The sequence below is a fragment of the Pteropus vampyrus genome, unplaced genomic scaffold (genome assembly GCF_000151845.1).
Source record: "Pteropus vampyrus isolate Shadow unplaced genomic scaffold, Pvam_2.0 Scaffold81, whole genome shotgun sequence".
Lineage (NCBI taxonomy): Eukaryota > Metazoa > Chordata > Mammalia > Chiroptera > Pteropodidae > Pteropus > Pteropus vampyrus.
The window spans coordinates 5,686,213-5,708,606 of record NW_011888862.1 but is presented as its reverse complement, the minus strand read 5'-3'; the positions used below and the strand labels follow the sequence as shown (position 1 = coordinate 5,708,606).

At 40.2% G+C, this 22,394-nt stretch overlaps 1 protein-coding gene across 1 annotated transcript in view; it reads right to left on the bottom strand.

Annotated features, from left to right (window-relative positions):
* Nucleotides 1–22,394, bottom strand: part of REPS2 (RALBP1 associated Eps domain containing 2) — a 183,319-nt gene that overhangs the window by 27,481 nt on the left and 133,444 nt on the right. The gene's annotated exons all lie outside the window — the stretch shown is intronic.

The following is a 22,394-nucleotide window of genomic DNA, read 5'->3' as shown; positions in this document are numbered from 1 at the left end:
TTTTTGCGTGGAATACTGCATTTCATTATCACAGCCTATAAAGTAGTTACTGTCCCCATCTTATTAGTGAAAAAATTGAGGATCAAGAAGTAAAGGAACCCACCCTAAGATCACACAAACAGCAGGGTCTGAACCCAGGCCTCAGGTCCGAAAGCATTGTGACCACTATGCTCTACAGCCTCAAGTACTCTTGGGCCTAAAATATTTATTGACCAGCTACTGCAGGCATGCCCTATGCCTGCACTGGTATTAATCAAAGATGAACAAGCTCCAGGCCTTGCTTACAAGGACCCTGAAGTCTAGTGGGAGAGGCAGAGAAATGATCGGGCAACCATGCTTCAGTGCAATTAGGACAATGGCGGGGATGTGTGGGGGCTCCAGGAACACCCAGGCTTGTGGGTCAGCAAAGACTCAAGAGGTGATATCCCAGCTGAGACCTGAGTGATAAGCACGGTGCAGCCGACCACAGGGGCACTGCATGGGGATGCTGAAAAAGAAGGTTCGAAGGGCCTCCTATGCTCTGACACCCAGAATGTCAGTCTGGGATATCACAAGAACACGGAGGCCAACACCCAAGATGGGAAGCAAGGAAGAAGGATGTGTGAGGGGAAGCTCACTTTTTTGGCATATGGGAAACATCTCAGTGAAGCCATCCAGGAGCCATTCGCTGTCAGGAGTCTGGGTGACACAGACCCATCTCCCTGGGGGTTCTGACAAATGGTGTCTTACTTCAAGATGTGCCAGCCTAGTGTCATTTTTATTAATGGCCAAGAGCCCAATAAACCCCCGAATGCAAGGCTTCCCATGAACTGTGGTAAAGAATTGCAACTTGGACCCAAGGCCCCTTCTTTCCTTCCACACAATTATCTATTGCTTGGAACACCTGTGTTCTGACCCCAAGTTTAAAAGGCAGCCTCCTGCAGGGACCACAGGTGTGCATCGCATGACCCACTAGTCAGGCAGAGAGAAAAGTGATAGTCACCCTGCCTTTCAATAGGTCGCCTCCCCTCTATCGTCAGGCAGATAGAATCATTTGCCTTAATGCTCCCTTTCCTGGGGAGATGAGTGAAGTCTTCTTGTGGAAATATTGAGAGAGAAGATAAATTGGGTCCTCTTTTCAACAAAAATGAGGATCCAGAGCACAGCAAAAGTAGGAGAGGGCCTTTGTCATTGCCTTCACTTTCTCTTAAACTTATCTGTAAAAACACAAACAACAATAAGCTGAGGGTTGAGAAGGAGAAGGAAGCAGAGTGAGACATATCTAAATTTTTTTCGTTTATAAATTTACCTTCCTGAAACAGCATCCAAGGGCCTGGGTTTTCTAGCTCTATGACTAGTAGCAAACAACTCCTTATTGTTATGTCAGGCTGGATGTAAACATCAATCTCCTTACAAAGAAACTCAAGACCTCCCCACCACCTTTCTACTGCTCCATGACTGATTCTAAATGGGTTGGTTAGCTGAACGTTCAGAGGAGTGAATCTTGTGAGGGGTCTGGAATGCAGGAATCAGAAAGGTCCTGGAAAGGCAGAACCTCACTGGAGCCAGAAATTATCCCAGGAAGAGAGATGGGGAAAGAAAACTAGTTATGTGGTTAAAAAAAAAAAAAGATGAGATTTAGACATGCAAAAGCCTTTCTTCCCAATAAACAATTTCACTTTCCTTCATGAAAATGGTATGAGGCTTACATTAGATTCAGGAGCCGGAAAGCAGAACAAACCAGGGCTATTTTACTTTTCTTCAGACTCTTCTAAGTTAACGATGTGGGGAGGATGATAATCCATGAAAGCAGGGGGGCCTCGGAGGCTCCCTTTTGCCTCTATTAGAGAAGGGCGGGGGAACAACTCTGCTATCAATATGGACAATATTCCCTCATCCAAAAGTTTGGGTTGTCTGAACGGAAATCCAAGGTCTGAATCTTGTGAAAGAAACAAATGTTTAGACTACAATATTGCAAATGGCACTCCCTCCCTCATGGCTCCATGTGTAACATGTACCCAGGCAGGATGTGGCAAGCCAGGAAAAATGTACTTTTAGCCAAGAGCTCATTGAAACTCGAGCTAAAGTTCCTTTAAAAATATGTATCTCATATTTTAATATTAATACTCTACCTACAAAGGAGAAATATATTTTCATGCTAATTTTGTTAACAAAAAGTCTGGATAGGTTACATGAACTTGGAAGGTGCTGCCACCCAGGATGGAGGAGGCTGTTCTGGGGCTTTGTCTATTCCCATGGTTGATGGGACCACGTGGCTCCTAATCAGCTGGCTCCCCAGAAATGGATGTAGGCCCTGGGAGGCTAGCATTTTGATTCTCCGCCAGAAGGATTTATTCAGTTATTCAATTATACAGACATCTATTTCATTCATTTGATGCGTCATTTTCCAAGAATCCTCATCTCAGGTTCTGCTTCTAGGGAACAGGACAGAGACACCAGGCAAAGTGAGGAGTAAAGCACTCTAGGATGCTCCTCCTTGGTCTCTCTCTCAGATCGCTTGTTCTGGGGGAAGCCAGCTGCCACACCGTGAGGACACTCAAGCAGTCCTACCAAGGAGCCCATGGAGCAAGGAAGGGAGGCCTCCTGCCAATGGCCATGTGAGGAAAACATCTTAGAAGTGGACCCTCCAGCCCCAGTTGAGCCTTTAGATGACTATAGCCCTGACCGACATCTTGACTGCGGCCGAACAAAAGACCCTGAGCCGGAACCACCCAGATTAGTTAGTTGTTCTTGAATCTCGAACCCACAGAAACTATGAGATAACAAATGTTAATTATTTTAGGTCTCTAAAAAAACCACTCTAGTATGTCTGGAATTTGGGGTCTAGTAGGGTGGAATAAGTGAAGAATGGGAGAGCTGAGGCTGGAGAAGGGCAATGGAATGGATCATACATGATCCTACAGATCATCGCCCTGGGTCGTGTGTTAGCCACTCAGCACTGTTTCTTGCCTCTATGCTCTTTCCTACACTGCATGGGGTAGAAGCCTGGGAACTACATTTATAGAATCTCCTTTCAACAGAGTTCCTTGTTGCCACTGAGAGTCACGCACATGAAACCGAGGTGAAAGAAAAGCCATGTCATTCCTCCTCTTGCAGCTGTGGGCAGAAAAGCATGGGTTTCAGCAGTCAGAAGGTCTTGTAGTGGCCTCGGCATTTCCCCGCAAATCACTGCTTATGTGCTGCAGATAGCCTGAGCATCTTCAGCTGTTTCCTTCAGTTCTTGAAATGCCTTAACTCTCAGAAAATTGCAGCAAACCTGATAGTGGTGGCCTTCCCTCATCTTCGTTCCTCTAGCACATCTAATTCTTTTTTGTTTAAGTACCAAATCTCTTGAATGAAATCTCTTACAGTGTGAAATACCTAGAGCAATTTCTGTTTTCCTGACTATACACTGGCAGATACATGCCTGTTCAGGATTTGAAACTTAGCCTGAGGGCCACAGGGGACCCTGAAGAATTTTAAGTAGGGAAGTGATCTGACAAGATTTGTATTTTAGATAGATTAATCTGGATCCAGTGAGTAAAATGGAATGGAAGCAACTCGCACTGGGGGAAGGGAACTCAATTAAAAGACTAAAGACTAAAACAACAGAAGAGATGATGGTCTTTTAAATCAGTCTGGTGGGAGTGGGGATAGGCAGATTTGAGAGCTATTTGGATTGGAGACTGTATACATCCCTGGAGATTGGTGGAATGTGGTAAGTGAATTAAAAGAACAATGGCACATGGAATCTAGGTTTTGATCTTGACAATGGGTAAATGATTGAGAGAAAATAGTTTAAAGTGAGAGGAAAGAAATGTGGCAGCACAGTCGCTGAGTAAAATTCAAGCAGATTCATCACAAAGCAGTGCTACAACCACCCATCAAATAGGGGGTCCAGGTAACATCAGTTCCATAGGTTCTCTAGAGCAGGGATTGGTGAACTTTTTCTGTAAGGGGCCAGATAATAAATATTTTCAATTGTCCAGGTCATTCGATCTCTTGGTCTCCAGGTCTTCATGTGCAACTCTGCAACCCTGCCGTTGAGTGCTAAAGCAGCACAGACAACACAATGAATGAGCATGGTTGTGCTCCGATAAACTTTATTTAGAAAAACAAATGGTGGGATAGATTTGGTGCATGGGTCATAATTTGCCGGCCCCTGGCCTAGAGGGGAAAAAGAATTATAAATACACTTAAGAAGCACTACATAGTCTATCCTCCTCTTAGAAATTCATAGCACATAGCACGTCACATACTCTGAAATCCTGTGAGGTAAAGGAAGCCACTGTGCCTTTGCTTAACCCAGCAGTTTTCAAACTTATTTAGCTTCACCTCCTTCTCATGGAACTCCTATTAACATTCGGCAGAACTAACGTTCTGTGGAATACACTTCGGGAAACAATGAACTATGGATTGGATATAGAGGAACAAAGGAAAAATACTCCATTTGACTTAATTGCCAAATGCCATGTTCCACACCCAGTCCTTCGAGAGGCGCATTCTCCACAGTGGTTGGCAGATCCGACTCCAGGGGCCTCTGCTATACACCCCTCCCCCTCTCACCTTGGCCAAGACCATAAAGCAGGGTGAGGATGGCATTTCTGCCTGCCAAAAAAAAAGGGCTCTCTTCCCTCCTCCTCACTCCTTTCTTCCCTCTCTCCCTCCTCCCTCTTTCCCTGCAGCAGCAGCTGTTGATGCTGCTGCCAACTACTTCTCTGCATGAATTTACTTACTGGGCTCCTTTAAAACCTTCTGGACACAAATACAATAAAAATCGTTCATTATAATAGTTAAAGCAGATGAACACAACACTGATAAATTATGAATTTTTTTAAGTAGCTTAAAAACAACATGTCTCAGACTCCAGTTCCACCCAGGCAGGCCAGCTTTACAAAGGTCCCGCAGTGCCCATCTGAGTCCAGGTGCTCATCTTGCCTCCCATCTGGGCCACTGCAAAAATTTCAGCGGGTCTTTTTCCACCTCCAGCTTTTTTTCCCCAGTCTAATCCACCCTGCAAACCACAGAAGAACTAATTTTGTAAAACACATTCTCATCAAAACACTTTTTCTCTAAGACCTTCAATGGGTCGCTAAGGCCTATGGCACACAACACAATCGCTCAGCCAGTTAGAGACCTTCCATCGTCTGGCTCCAATTTACCTCTGCATCACAACTGCATTAGTTCGCCCATATAGAACCCACTCCGGGCACGTTTTTTACCTGAATCTTCAAACACACCAGAAGTTTCTTCCCAACTCAATCCTGTTTGTTCCAGACCATCTAGCCCTGTGGATCCCAAATATAGCTGCACAGAATTATCTGGGGAATTTTTATAAAGTACAGAGTTTTAGATATTACCTCAGACTTCCCTAATTGTGATCTCCTAGGGATGGAGCATTAGAAACTTGTATTTTAAGAAGCTCCCTGGGTGATTTTTATGGAGTCAGCCCAGACCAACTGGAAACCACCGATGGTCCAAATTCTTCAGTTAAGAGATGAGAAAACCGAGTATCCAAGTCTACAAAAAGCCACAGGTATGCTCCAGTGAAAACTAACTAAGATTCTTATTTTCTTGCCCATTTGCCATGGAGGGAATAGGGGGTGTATGCAATATGGTTCCACATATAAATAAATATCTTTGGAGCTGAGTGAAATCTTCAGCAATAACACTTGATTAAAAGTCAAGTTTACAACAGAGTCAAATCTCATTTAAAAATAAGTAGTCTAATTGGAGAATTAATTCTTAAGTTGTGGATAACTGGTGACTTTTTAAATATGTGTAATATTCATGCTACTGACAGATTAGAAAAAGAAACTAGCTTCATTTATCACCTAAGAATACAGGCAGATCCCAAGACTGGGAATCACAAAGGCTGTGGCTAAATTCTAGGCAGATGAGCAGACAATCCTGCTACAGCCTCTAGGGGATCTCCAGCATCTTATTGGTATTCTAAGAATCATTTGCTGCCTAACTTTCACCTGACCCACATCTCTGCTAGGTATAGGCAAACCTGAAAACCATGTAGTCAAATCCAGGCATAGAAGATGCAAAACCAATGGCCAGCAGCACATTGGCCACAGCAAACCCTATCATTCGTCAGTCTCGAGAGAGTCCAAAGGACTGAATTCTCTATAAGAATAATTAACACAATCCATGACGCAAGTGACCTATGAGAGACAGAAATAGAACTGAAGTATAAGCACCTGAAGAGCAGGATCTGCATCTTGTTTCACTATCATTTTCTTGGTGTCTAAGCTGAATGTCAGCAAACAGCAGGTCCTCTGATCGATGTGTGCAATGAGCTACTAATGAACCCAACACTGTTTCATGTTCAACTGGATAAGTCAAGAATTCATCCCACAGTAACTAGAGCCACAAAGCACAGCAGTTACAGGGTACAGGCTTCAGAATCAAACCCAGGCTTTGCACTTGCTTGCTGTGTAATCCAGGCATGTGCTTAACCTCTCTGGACGACAATTTCCTTGTCAGCAAAAAGAGATAAATCCACCTAAACTCCTAGCATTGTGAAGATTAAGCAAAACATCTGTCTAGAGTGCTAAGCACAATTATATAGTAGCTGTTCAATAATGGCAGCTATCATAATCAGAAGTAAAATTACAATTGGTTTCCCAGGCATAGATCTGCTATTGCAATCAGCAGCCGATTCAACATAAGGGACATTTCCCCTCTTGCCAAAAGATGAAAACCTAGACTGAGAAAGTGCTGACTCCAGTTTAAGAGTATAAGCAGATCCCCTAAAGCAGGGTATCCACAATCCAAATTTGTGCTACTGGATATTACTGCTACTGATATTACAGGGAAGAAAGAACTTTTTTAAAATAAAAGCCCTTTCAGACTTTCAGATTTCATCATGGCTGCCTCAGCAGACATCTCAGGCAGTATGAACTGACTGTCTCTGGTGGCCCCCTATGGCTGGCTGGTCAGTCCAACAGTGGAGACACCCAGGGGAATACTGACAAAGGAGCTCAGGGACAATTTCAATGGAAATGGATAATCAGTAACTATAATGGGCAACTAGACTCTGGATACGGCAGTCGCACAGCATAATCAATCCCTTGTCAATTCCTGGAATCCACTGGATTATGGACAAGATCCATGAAACAGACTTACTGTTACAACTATAGGACTCTGGGCACTGTATTTTGGTCTAAAGGACAAATATTTTGACTGTGACTAGGGTTTTGTTCTTCTATTTCCAGTTTCTAGTAATTGATTAGAGACCTGAGTCAAGTCTGAGCCCTACCCTCTCATCACATACTTAAAGCCATATTATAATGCCATCTGCAGAGCCAACAACATGGACCTCACTGGTAAGGTGATCTATGGCAGGATTCCCTTAAGACCCATATTCCCCGTTGGATAAGGCTGAAGAAAGGTGCCACATGCAGGCCTCTTGCCACACCAAGCAGACTCTTACTAAAACAGGCACCCACCGTCACAATTCAAAGGCATCTAGTTATGAAGCCTTTAGAAATCCTTTTTGCTGGTCCTCAACTGCAGACTGATATAGGCCGACAGAATATAAAAATCTCGAAGTGCCTCAAAGTCCTAGCCTCACCCGATATTTTACCACACTTATAATTTTAAATTCCCTTCCCAGTTCCATTGTTCTGTATTAGTAATGGAATGTCTGAATAATGTCCTTTCTAGGTACTAATAGCTGATACTTAGACTATGATAAATGTCCCCTTTTGGGTTGACACAGCCCTTCTTTCATGAGCTATGTCCATCAAAGGAAGGCTGCTTTTTTAAAAAAAAAATCCAATTATGAATAGCTGACTAGAGAGAGAGCTATAAAAATTATATTCAAGAGTTAGGAACCAGCCATAAAATAAATTCAGTATTGATGAGGATGTGGAACTGAAACAGAAACACTGCTGGAGTACAAATCACTACAAACATTTATGAAACTTTTTGGCAGTATTCACTAAAGCTGAACATATGCTTACCCTATGATTCAGCAATTCTACTCCTAGGTATATACTCAAGAGAGTGAAAACCCACATCTACTCAAAAACTTGTACATGAATATGCACAGCAGCATTAGTTAAAACTGCCAAAATTTGAAAACTACCCAAATGTCCACCAACAGTAGAAAACAGGGATATATTCAGACATACAATGGAATACTATACAGCAATGATCTACAACTATACATAATATGGATGAATCACACAACAGCATTTAAGCAAAGGAAGTCAGAAACAAGACTACATACTCATGGGTCCGGTTACATAAGGAAGAAAATAAGTAAAACTAATCTACGCTGTTAGAAGTCAGAAGCGTAGTAACACTAATAAGGGATAGAAATCGGAAAATAGCCTGAGGGGCTTTCTGAGGTGCTCTACTAAAGCTGTTTCTTGATTTCACTGCTGATTACACACGTGTTCGGCTTGTGAAAATTCACTGAGTTGCACGTTCGATGTGCACTTTTCGATATGCATACTATATACTTCAATAAAAAGTTAAAAAATAAATACAATAGAGCCAATTTCCTGTAATGTCCTTAAAGTGCCACCTAGTGGTACAAGTTAAATGTAATCAAGAGGGACGATTCATCTCTAGTGACTTCAAAAATATGGCCCCATTTCTAACAGCACATTCTGGGATGGGGCTGAAACAGTGCCCTAGACTTAAAAAAAAAAAAAAAAAAGGCATCTCTCCTTGGCACACAATATCCTGACACAAGGACACAAGGATTCAACGGCAAGTAAAGAAAGCTGTCCAGTACAGAGCACACTGGTACCAGTGAGCCGATGATGATGCACATCTCTTCCCGACTCCACCTCCAATCACCCTTGGTGGGAGTATTTATAGCACAGACATCAGCAAAGACTACAAATTAGAGCTTTTTTCATTTTCTGGAGAGAAAATCTACCAGCACACCAGTGAGTGGTACCTACAGAACTTGCTGAGTAGAGCAAGGTATTCACAAAGGAGTCCAGGGGAAAGAAATCCTTTATCCTGTTCTCCCTGACAGGCTTATTTCCCTCTTCCTCACCTTGAAGGTGAGGTCTTAGTCTAGTTCCTTCTAATTCTGCTTGAGAAACACAGACTTGGGAAGGACCACCCCAGTAAGCCTTTGAAGCTGCCAGTTGAATAAAGAACATTTGCTCAAGGTTTTGCTCGTAAAGTCTGAAAGACAACATCTTGGTCAGATAAAGGTCTCCAAGCCAAAGCCAGAAACTATAGACATAGACATTGTGGTCCTTGAGTCAGGAGCTGGTGGGTTAAAGGGCTGATGGGGAGACCAATCTGTCATTCCACTGATTCTTCTCCTTCTCCTCATTTCCATTATTTATGGAAACAGGTGATATGGATTTGGCCTATAGACTGCATTTGCTGACCCCTGATATAGGCAGAAGGCTAGCCTATGAAAGGTCACAGAAGTGGGAAAGAACATGATTCTACTACCAGTGGTTCAAATAAGCCAGTCTGGCACTCATTCTGGACTTGTGACCACTAACTTCTGGCTATCGTGAGTCTGTTCTTCTCTGTTTGCCAACTAGACCCTGCCTCTGCTTCACTGGGCATAGAGTGATAATTATAACAGCTAACTGTTGTCAAGGGCTGACCACATGCCAGACACCATTCTAAGTGCTTTACAGGTAATAATTCATCTAAGCATCACAACAGCCCTATGAGAGTAGACACTACCATTATCCCCATTTTACAGATGATGAAATTGAGACACAGAGAAGGTAATTAACTTGCCCAAAGACACACAGCCAGTAAGAGGCAGAGACAGCATTTGAACTCCAGGCCCATGTTCTTAACTACTCATCAGACTGCCTCCCTGGGCCCAACCCCTGGTTGACCTCCGTTGTCCTTTCCCATTAACACCATAGCACATTTGAGCACTCTCCCATCCAGCCCCACTTCCACACTTCCTCCTCCCGACACTTAGGAGTGCTTCCTAGTTTCTGTCGACTGTGTGGTAGGGGCGATCGGAGAAGGGAAATAAGGATTCCATTGTTCAGGAACCTAGAAACCAACCATAACTGAACCCCAGGGGAAAACCTGGGCTATCGTGTTAGTTATAAGAAACATGGTGTCCAGCTGTTGCCTACAAGTCTTGACAATAAAGCATGAGGAAATGGGTTTAGATGAGGCACATGGAAAAGGACAGATATATGCACACCATAAGAAACTAGAGAATGGATGGCATTAGGCATGACTGCCTTCAGAGGACGAAGCGGGTACAGGATAAGGAGCATACCACAAACTCTGTGCTCTCAGTTCTCAGTAAAGTATGGGCCTCTTATAAGTACATTCCATTAACACCTGATGAATTATTAGATGAACTTCGGGCATCTTCCAGAGGAAAGATGTTAGCAAAGAAAGTTTTACACAATAATATCATGAGCACAATATAATAAGGAGGGAGAAGCCTAAGAAAGAAAACAAGCTATCTGTGGTGGGATAAAGCTAATTTATTAAGAAGTTTCATAACATAAAATGTAGTCCTGATAACCATAACATGTCAACTCAGTTGTTAAGAAGAAGGAGGTTAAGAAAATAATCCTGAGATGTGGCTGCAGAGCACAGCGGAGAAGCTGGCACTCTAGTGCTAGACAGCCAGGGTTAGAATCGCAGCTCTAACTTACCTACTGTGGGTAGCCTTGGGTAAATTTCTAAAGTTCTCTGTGCCTTAGTTTACTTATCTGCAAACTGAGGATAGCAAAAGAATCTATTGTATATGGTTGCTAGGATTAAATGAGTTAATATTTGCAAAGCACTTGGAAGAGCAAATGGCACATAAGCACTATACTTAGGTGTTTGGTAAATTAATACAATAAATGAAGAATTGCAAAGCCTCTGTGGTTTGTGTACCTCTAAAATCAATTATGAAATGCATAAATCGCATTTATTGATGATGCAAAAGTTCTGTCTTTTTTTTCCCTTTTAGAAAGTGGGATAAGGATTACACTTGGCCTCTTGCTAAACCAAATATGATCCACTGACCAAAATGTGAAAGCTAGTTTGGCCAAAATGAATTTAAGTCTGCACTGGAGAAGGCGCTTTAAAATAAGCATTTTAGTTTAATTTAAGGAAATACTTCATATTTAGAAAATTATTGGTGGGCACAGTGACTGGAAATTCTTATTAACTTTTGCTTAGCAGATCTATAGTTCATTTTTGTGACATGCAACAAATGATTTTTCTTCCCCTAAATGTTTATTGTTAAATTTCTAGCACCTCCATGGACACTTTTCTCAGCTCTCCTCTAAGAACAGGATTTGTCGCTTGCTAGGCATGAGGTTCCAAGTAACTCATTTCTACTTTCTGAACTTCTACTTCCTCTTCCACAAAATGATATGCAATGACAGATGCGAGAGCACGAGCACAAAATTAAGAAGATTCAGACACACTCAGAAGCCAGATAAAGATCCCTGTGCAGCCAAATCACAAACTGGTAGGCCGGACCGATGGTTCAAAAGTAGGCAGAGGCAGTGGACAGCTCATACACAGCAGAACACAGATTTAAATGCCCCACATGAGGCAGGGGACTGGCTCCAAGCTCATTCCCCGAGAGCAGAGGCTAAGGCGGCATTTCATGACCTGTAAAGCTGCAAAACCCTGATGGAGTCTGTGAAGGTGTTCAGAGTTGTCTACTTAAGAAAGGAAATAAGCAGATAAAACACTGCAGCCTGGTCTTGGGTTAAGCCACCATTTGGTGCCATCTGACATCTGCACCAGATGGAAGTACTAAATCTCAAGTATTAGAAGAACTGGTCCTAGACTGGAGGCCCATGGGTGCAGGGCTGTACGGTGTGGTTGGCAAAGACTCCACTGAACTGCTAGGAAGTGAGGGAGGCACTCAGAGAACTGAGGATGAAATTTAAACTCCAATTCAAAATAAGAGTGCAGGAAGAAAAAAACCAGCAGTAAGAAAAGACAAAAACAAAACAAATAAAAAAGATGTATTCGACCCTGACAAAAATGAAAATAGAACAGGTAGAAAATAACTTTAAAATAATTATGTTTAGCATCCTCTCAAAGTTAAAAGGAGAGAATGAATCCTTAAAAAAAAAAAACAAATAAGTATGTAACAGAAATTGGGAAAAGTGAAACAGGAACTGATTAATATAAAAAACAATGGATTATAAAACCCGGAATCATACAGTTATACAGAAAGTTATTAATTTGAAAGATAGAGATTTCATCCAGGGACAGCCTAGGGAGATCACAACATAAAAAGATAAAAAGAGCCATTACTAGAAATAAAAGATGTTTTGACAGGCATAGAGACATAGCTAATTGGAGTTCAAGAAGAAAATAGAGAATCAAAGCCCGCAGAGATACAACTAAGAGTGTCCTGAAATTAAAGACATGATTTTCCAGAGAGAAAATACACAAAACATCATCTTGGAATAAGATTAAATCTATGCATAGCCACATCACGTTGAAACTAGAAGAAAACATTGAAAATAATAAAGTTTTAAAAGTTACCCTAGAGAAAAACTCCAAAGAAACCAATAATAGATTGACAGTAGAATTCTCAATGGCAGCAACAATAAATGCCAGAAGAGAAAGAGGTAATACATTCGAAATGCTGAAGGAAAATAACTTTCAACCTAGAATTCTGTACATAACAAAATTACCACTTAAGAGAAAGGGCAATAAGGATTTACTATCTTGAGGACACAGATGAAAAAAAAAACTATTAGCTAATATATTTCAGTAAGCTGTTTATTTGAACCTTACAATTGCTGGAGTCATCCTAACTATGTGATTATACATTATTATATATCTTATCACAAGTTCTGAAATCATGATCTCTAAAAATAGCTCCCAATGGTCATTTTATTCTGATAAATCTGTGAATGACTTTTTAAATTCTAGTTGTCATATCACAGAACATTTTTTTCTTTTCCCTCAACCCTTAATTGCAAAAAGAAACATTTAAAAGGAAAACTGCCTAATTTCTCCATCAAAACATCTATTTAAACTTCTATCAATTACTTAGCAGTCCGCCTCCAAATGCTTAACAGCAGACATTGACATTTAGGACTGAAACATCTGGAGACTTTCATGGATATCTCAATTCACATACATACTACTCTCTATATAGAGTTTCCCAAAAATAGAGAATGTATTTATATAAACACGTTATCATAAATAAATTGTAAATGAATTACTCAAGTGACCCCTTTAGATCGCTAAAAAGTTAGTGGAAATTCACTGAGGAATCAAGAACCTCAAAGGGCTACTGGGAAGGAGACACTAGTCAGTAACACTGGGAAAGTGATCCAAAATCCGACCACACAAAGGGGCCAATCACTATGTTCCAGAAAACCTTAGTGTCAAAGGTTTACTATGTACTTGTATGCAGTACAATCAAAAAACATTTCTATATTCAGCTGTTAACCCTTTTTTCTACTACCTTCCATGTAATCATTTTAATGGATGTCTAATATTCTGTTAGGTAGATATACAATACCCTTAACTAGAGGCCTCCGTCTTAGACATTTATGTTTATTGTTTTTAGTTTTGTCAATAATACTAAAACAAATGTCATCACAGAATGCTTCTGTTCTTTTGAACTAGTTCTTAGGATAAATTCTAATGGCATTTGTTGATAGTTGGCAAAACTTTTTTGAGTGCTCCTTTTAAAAGGGGGGATTTATACTTAATCTTTTCTCCTCTATTCCAATGCCAGTATTTCTTCACTATTTCTCACTCTCTCTTCTCCTTGAACTTATCATTATGGCCATTTCCTTTGCCTTTTGAATTTCTCGTTCAGTGCCAACTGTTTGAGAATAGCAGTTTTCAAATTCCTTTAATAAACCCTTATAAGAGGACTTGCAGAACTCTCAAGATTCAATCAACAGAGGTTGGTCTAAACCACAACTGTTTCTTTATGCTACATGACCTGGAGCTATGATTAGCTCTCTGAGGAATCTATGAACCAATTCTACAACTAGGGAACTTACAGTAAAATGTGCTGTCAAAGTCGATACAGGAAAAAATATCTTACACAAAATGGAATCATTTTACTTGAATGTTCAACCTTGATAAGTTCAAAACAATGTTTTCTACAGTGAAAGATAAATTTATCAAGACCTGATTTTAACTTAAACTAGAGCCTTTTATTTTGACCAGAGAACACAAGCTTAAATACATTCTTGATCAGTCTAGCTAAAGGTTTGTCAATTTTATTGAGCTTTCCAAAAAAAACCAACTTTTGGTTTCAATGATTTCCCCATTGTTTTTTTCTCTATTTCATTTATCTCCACTTTACTCTTTATTATTTTCTTCTTTCTCCTAGCTTTGGGTTTATCTTACTCTTCTTTTGCTAGTTTCTTATGGTGTAAAGTTAGCTTATTGATTTTGGATCCCTTCTTTTTTTCCCAGTTTTATTGAGCTATAACTGACAAACAACTCTGTATAAGTCTAAGGTGTACTGCATAATGATCTGACGTACATTTACTGTGAATCATTCCCACGATGTTAACGTCCAATCCGATCATAAAGTTACAATAAATTATTTTTTATGATGAGAAATTTTAGGATCTACCCTTCGAGCAACTTTCAAATATATCACACAGCAGTGTTAACTGCAGCCATCGTGTTGTACATTACATCCCCAGGACTTATCTTATGACTGGAAGTTTGTCCCTTTTGACCACCTTCCTCTAATTCCTCTTCCTTCTGTTCCCTGCCTCTGGTAACCATAAATCTAATTTTTTTCTATGAGTTTTTTTATTATTTTACATATGAGAGAGATCATACAGTATTTGTCTTTCTCAGACCCATTTTACTTACATAATGCCCTCTAGGTCCTGGATCCCTTTGTTCTTAATGTGTTTATAGCTATAAATTTCCCTGAGTACTGCCATCACTGCATCCCACAGGTTTTGTTATGTTTTGCTTTCATTCATCTCAAGGTATTTTCTAATTTCACTTGTAATTTCTTCTTTGACCCGTTGGTTTTGTAAGAGTATGTTGACGAATTTCCACGTATTAGTGAATCTTCCAGTTTTCCTTCTGTTATTGATTTCTAGCTTTATTCCATTGTGGTCAGAGAAGATACTCTGTATGGTTTCAATCTTTTTAAATTTATTTAGACTTGTTTTGTGGCCTAACATATGCTCTAACCTGGAGAATATTCCATGTGCGCTTCAGAAAAATATGTATTCTGCTGTTGTTGGATGGAGTGTTCTGTAAATGTCTGTTAGATCTAGTTGATTTATAGTGTTGTGCAAGTCCTCCACTTCCTCACTGGTCTTCTGTCTAGTTGTTCTATCCATTTTGCAAAGTAAGATACTGAAGTCTCTATTACTGTAGAACTGTCTATTACTCCTTTCAGGCTCTGTTGCTGTGTATAGATTTATATATTTTTTATCTTCTTAATGGATTGACACTTATCAATAGATGTCCTTCTATGTGTCTTGTAAAAATTTTTGTCTTTAAGTATATTTTGTCTGATATTAGTACAGCCCCCTCCCCAGATCTTCTTGGTTACTATTTGCATGAAATATCTTTTTGCACCCCTTTACTTTCAACCTATTTGTATCATTGGATCTAAAGTCAGTCTCTTGTACGTAGCACATAGTTGGACATGTTTTAATCCATTCAAAGTAATTAACAAGGAAAGATTTACTTCTGCCATTTTGCTATTTGTTCTCTTTCACCTGTTTTGTTCCTCAATTCCTCCATCGCTGTCTTCTTTTGTGATTTTTATCTAGTGTACCATTTTTCTTACCTTCTCACTTTTTCTGTATATTTTTAATTTTTTTCCTTAGTGGTTACTGTAGGGATTATAGTTAAACACTGGAACTGTATAATAATCAAGTTTGAATTAATACCAACTTAGTTTCAATGGTATACAAACATTCTACTCCTTTATAGCCCCACTATCCCATTATTATTGTCACAAATTACATATTTATACATCTGTGCCCATTAACATAGATTTATAATTATTGTTTTAAGCATTTCCCTTTTAAATCATATAGAAATAAAAGGAGTTGTAAACCAACACTGCAATTGTACTGGCTTTTATATTTACCAATTTAGCTACCTTCACCATTCTTCATTTCTTTGTAAGGCTTCAAGATACTATCTAGTATTCTTTCATCTCAGCCTGGAAGACTCCCTTTAGCATTTCCTATAGGGCAGGTCTACTAGTGACAACTTCCTTGAGCTTTTGCTTATCTGGAAATGTCTCAGTCATCAGTGACAATGTCTGTGGGGGATATAAAGTGCCTTCCCAGGCCACCTGCTGCCATCGGGTCGGGATTAGGAGACTTTGGTCTCTGTTGAAGCCATCTCTGCTGGCTACGAAAGCACCACCCCAGGCCATCTGTTGCCACCAGGTGAGGGATAAGAGATCAGACTCATCAGTCGGGCTTTGCTGACACCAAAGGGAAGGGCATCCATGGTGTTTGGCTGGGGTCGGGCAGGTATTATCCAAAAGGTTTATATCCAGCTTGGCTGCCCCATTCTAAGGGCCAGACAGTAGACTTTTCTTGGGGCTTTTTTTCCTGTGTATTTGTTGGTGGTTCCGGGTTGCGGGTTTCTCTAGTGTCCAGTCCAGGATACATGGGAGACTTTAAAAAAACTCAGGGAACTGACTGCCATGCCATTCCTCAAGTCCTAAGATCCTACTCAGTCTGCTTTCCTCTTCACACCTTTCAAAGTCCTCCTTCTCTTATGTTATGTCCAGGATTTTTAGTTGTATGTAGCAAGGAGCAGGGAAGAATTAATCTAAGCCATCTTGTCTCTCAATTGTGTTTTACGATGTTTCATCTATATTTGCACCAAATTTTTCTTGGACAATGAAATACAACACAGGATCAGAGACCTTAAGCACTAGAAGGATCCATCCAGTCTAATTTTCTCGTTTTATATAAGAGGTAGTAGGTCTGTGAGACTAATCTGCTTACTTTCCACAAAGCCATAGAGCTACACAGTAGTAGGGCTCAGAATAAGACCACAGATAGACATATTCACCCAGCGTTCTGCAGCTTGCAGTATGTTCTTTCACCATTACAGATGAAGGTAAATTCTGGACCTAGATCTTCTTTCCTTAATCACTGAAATACTCATTAACATACTGTGATTTTCAGCTAATCTATAGCATGCACTGTAGGACACAACAGAGTAACACTTTGGAAGAAAATAAAGGTGGTATCTTAGGTGATGTATGTTTGTAAAGTCTTCGGAATAATTACTGAGTTTCTGATACATGAATATATAGAAAAACACCTCTTGACATATACTAAATTTATATTTTGATGAGTGAAAATTAGGATGTTATATATTCTTTAGAAAGCTCACAAATGTGCTTTATCCACGTAGCCAATGTATTAAAGTAATTCAATGATTAATGTATATCACATGAGGTCATCTGACTACATTATAGCAAAAGATCTCATAGTATTTGATATATGCCCACTGAATTTTAATTTGATTTTTAAAAGCCATAAAATTTTAGAAGCAGTGACATTTCCATATTGTTTGTACTTAAAGAATATTTCCTCTTGTTTTTTACAGATATTTGAAAGTTGCCAATGAGATAATACTTCATTTTACTCTCTTAAAAATGGATTTAGTATGTGTTTAAAATGGATTCAGTACGCATGTTACACTTTAATCAAATTTACATTTAAAAAATGTATTAGGTAACCCCGATAAGAGTCTTACAGAATCACCAGTAATGCCAAAAAAAAAAGAAAGAGCTCTAAAACTTTTAATTTCTCCTAGGAAAATTTACTATTTTGTATTGTTAACTGTATATTAATTTATAGTAAGAATACCTGAAGTGATACATTAACTTACAAGGCTAGGGTATTTTTGAAAGCACTGATATATTTCAGAAGTTCAGTGCCTACAAATGGCCATTTGAGTTTAAGTGAGCCTCAGCCTTCCCTTCTAAATGAAACAAAGGCAGTATTTTATAAAGAGTTGTATCTAAGAAATTTAGCTTTCAAATAGAGCAGCATGCCCAGCATATTCCTATTGGGTTCAGTATTGCCTTAGGGACCTGATTCTAGTCAGGTGACAAAGTTAGATGAGAGATTAGCTGTGTTCATGTCCTTCACCAAAGTACACACAGGACCTAACACACACAGTGACCAGTCCTTCCAGCAAGACCTTCCTATCGTGCCCTCTGACCCTGCCAACATTAATCATCACAAGAAGAACAAGACTCCCATGCCATACATCGTGATATGGATTCTTGACCCCATGGGGTCTAGATACACCCCCTAACCTGACCTCAGGCCTCCCGCCCACTCCAACTCAAGAAAGCCTTCCACTGTGCCCTTTAAAAACTCATGGCGCAGCATCAACAAATCCCCTACATTCTCAACTTCTTCACTGAACAATCCTTCCTCTTGCTTTAATTAAGTACCTCTCAATCCTGGCTGCACTTCAGGATCACCCAGGGAGCTTCTTAAAATCTCCCATGTCTAGGCCTCACCCCATGCCAAAATCTCTGGGGGTGAGATCCATGCCTCAGTGGTTTAAAGCTCCCCCAGTTGATTCCAGGGTGCACAACGGTGAGCCCCGCTGGGCTAAGTGACACCCTGTGCTCTCTCCTCAGAGGCCATTCCCTAAACAGAACTCTTTCGTTAGGCCCTTTGTCTCCTACAGCTCTGGCACCATCGGGACACAAGGGAGTGGGCCACTTGCTCTTCACTGTCACCTCCAAACACAAATCTCTCTCCCCTAAAATCTCATGGCTTCCTAAATTTCGGGCAGTTCCTTGACCCTCTTTGCATACCTGTTTCTTTGCATTTGCTTTTTCTCTACAGAAAAGCTCTGAACACCTCAGCCATCTAAAAAGAAAAGTTCTCCTGTTTCTTTACAACTCATTTCACTGGTCACCTCAGTCCTTCCATGAAGCCCTGTCCCTCTAAGCTTAAAAGTATTGGTAAAATGCTTCCTGCATAGTGCTTTCATCTTACAGTGTTATTTTAGTACTCATTACACTGCTAGCGAGGCACACCTGCCATTATAAGGTGAGAAATTAGTGGTATGAATAGGAAAATTCTAAGCACATTAGTCTACAGGGAGCCCCAATTCATCAAATGCACCTGTAATATAATATTGAAAAGATTATCCTTTGCATCAAAAAATCTTTTCCTTATTAAAGATAATTACACTGAAGCTGTGGCTCTAGCACAATTGCCATAAGAAATTTGGCCTGAGATCAACATTATTAAAGGGATTTAGCTATTGAAGTACCAAATAGGCCCTTAGCAGAAAACTGACCTACAGGACAAGTACCAACTCTGTAGATGGCATTTTGCTCAGTTTATATGCACACAAACAGTGAGCTAATAAGTTTAATGAACTCTCATTTTAACACTGCTCCCTATGAACCTATGAAACAGTTAAGTTTAATTGTCTTTTAGTCATTTATGCTATGAATCAGTCTTCTTTTAAAAAAAAAAAAAAAAAAACCAAACCTCTTCCGAGCTGAGCCAAAATATGATGCCCTGGTCTCTAGCCTGTCCACAGGAAAACATCAGACACAAACCATTAGATTCTTTATATATTCACTTGGCCCTTCTCGATCTTACCTATAGCATGAAAAATAAAAAGATCTGTTTCTTTGAATTTATTCCTTTTCCTAACTCCAGGGCCCCATTTGTATAACTTAATCCAGATGTGCATATCATAGTGGTGTTTGGTATAATAGGGGCCAGCTAAACGGCATTTTATGCTGAAAACCTATACTTCATCTCTCTTGCTTGATAACAGTAGAGATACTTTTGTTGTGTATAGAAATGATCTATACATACCTTTGTGCACAGGTAAACATAGAAACTCTTTTCTCTTATATACTTAAAACGTGGGAGTATATCACTGATTAGTCACATGGTTTTTAAAATAGTGTTCCTTTCTCGGGAATAAAACAGTTTCGTTTATTACAATCTAGTCTTGCCCATTTATCAAGTTAAATAAAATGGAAATTTAAAATTCAAGAATAATTCGAAAACATTTTATCTTAATCTCTTCTCAGAGCTACTAATAAATATACTGATTTTAATACCAGGCTTCCTGGTTTCTCCCCCAGCTACTACAGTTTAGGTCCTGTAAAAGAAGTCTCTGTAGTTAAGTATATAGTTTTCCAAAGTCAGGATTACTGTTCATATTATACCAAGGAACATTCAAAAATTTTTTTTAAAGAGTAGAAGAATTTAGAGTGTTCAAGTGGTAAAAGTGACCCCATGAGAGAGTAAGCAAGAAGGAATAGAAAAGCAAGGAAGGAAACACAACAAACTGAAAACATGACAATTTGAAATCCAAAGCTAATGTGCAGTAAATTTTCTTTTTCATTTTCAACTCTTCTAGAAAAACTATTGGCATAAGATACAAAAATTTAACTTCAAGCACATAATATAGAGATGAGGTGACAGATGAAAGAGGTTTGGAAATGTTCTTACCAATACCTTAAGTCTGGTGTATAATAATGTTTCCTAACCACTAAGCCCTCCGGATATTAGTAGGTATTTTATAAATAAAGAGATGAATGGTCACACAAGCTAGGAAATTGCCAGCTTTAACGAAATCGACCAGGTTTCTTTACTGTAAGGACTTCAAAGCCTTTTGTGGCTCGTATGCACTGAGACTCTCCCAGAGCCTGTACAGAGGCAGCAGCCTGCAAATTTCTCTTACCACAGAGCCCTGGTAATATCTCCCAGAAGACTGTTTTATCACTAGTTTGGGGAAGACAAGAATATACAGGCGCCCCACACAGGTGGTTAGGCGAGTTTTTCCTGGGGCCAATATTCAGAATTGGGTACTGCATGCATAAAGACTAAAGACAATCATGTGTTTATTAGCCAGGACTTCCTCTTTTGAATCTATGTGCCCTACTTACAGTGGACGAAAGGACGACAGTGGGGGGAAGAAAGTGGCGTGGGGGCTTTCTGCCTGCATTTCTTACACACCTGTTTCTGTAGTCTGACATCTTCATAGTTAGGCAGCTGAGTTGGAGGCTTGGGCTGAGGGCTGGGCTCACTGTTTACATTGTGATGGGAAATCTGGTAGACAAAGAAGCAGTCACATTTGTTAACAGTGACTTGAGAATTCCCGGTCCCCTGTCAGATCCTCGAGCCCCAAAAGCAGGCAGGAAGCCCACCTCGAGCAGCTCCGATGAGGACTGCTGATAGCAGCGGTGCATTTCACAACCAGGAAGTAACTATTGGCACTAGCGCAGCAGAGGAAAGATAAGGAAGTTGGTCACAAAAGCCCTTTCAGACAGATCTTCCACTCATTCACCCAGATGACTCTCCAGCCCCAGTCTGAAAGCAGCAGCTGGCAGAATGCCCACTCATTTTGCTGTGATAAAGTCCAGGTTTGCTGTTGGTGCAAATTCGGAGCCTCATTTCATCTGGGTCCTCTTAGGGGGACATGGTGAAAGCCTCAATTGCCAGTGCAACAGAACACTGTCTTCCTGTACACACAGACACTCTGACTCCAGTGATGGGAAGGGGAGGAACCTTTAGATGGACCTCGGTTTGGGAGCTGGCCCTACTGTTTACTAGTTACGTCACCTTGGGTGACTTGCTTAACACCTGTATGCTTCGGTTTCCTCATCTTTAAAAACAGGATAAGTACCTACGGCATAGGGTTTTTGTGAAGATTAATGCATTGAAAGCACTTAGCACAGTGCCTGGTCTACTGTAGATGCTCGATAAACAGAGCTAATAATTAAACAGGCAGAAATTATAACCAAAGAAAGGCTTAGGACAGAACTAAAGCTTAGCGTTAGATATATAGCAGGGGCTCAATAAATATTTATATGACTGATTAACCAATAATCTGTACGTCGATGCTAGAGTATTGGAAAAGGGGGTTCTCACTTGTTTATATGTGAGCAGGAAAAACAGGGCTTTTTATTACTCTTCAAACTGAAGCAGGAAACCAGTGCCTCATGGTATTTGTATCTCAAGTTTGAGTGGATGCTAAAGACTATCTAATTCTCTAAAAGGAGGACAAATGTTAAAAGTGGTTTCAGCGGCTCAGCGAGTCGCGAGATGTGCCACATGGCAAGGTGTGACTGTTTCTAGAGAAACTGCCCCACACTTTCTGCCAAAAGTCAGAGAGGGTCTTTAAAGATGGAAAGTTTCTTCAGCAGCAATTAAGGAAAGGAAGGGTCTGTAGCATCGTTTACCACATTCCCCAGATTTGCTGCTTGTTCCTCATTTTCAACTCTACAAATTGTTGATGAATATGGCCACAGTAGCTCATGTGAATATGGCGGAATAAATTCACAAGTGAGACAGATTTCTGGTGACATGCTCTCCCAACTCCTGCTGTCTCAGTTTATTGTTCCAAAGGAAAATACCATCCTAAAGAAAGCACCGTGAGCCCAAACCACAGCACTAACCCCAGGTTGATGACCATGTATGCAGAATTTTAAGTTTATG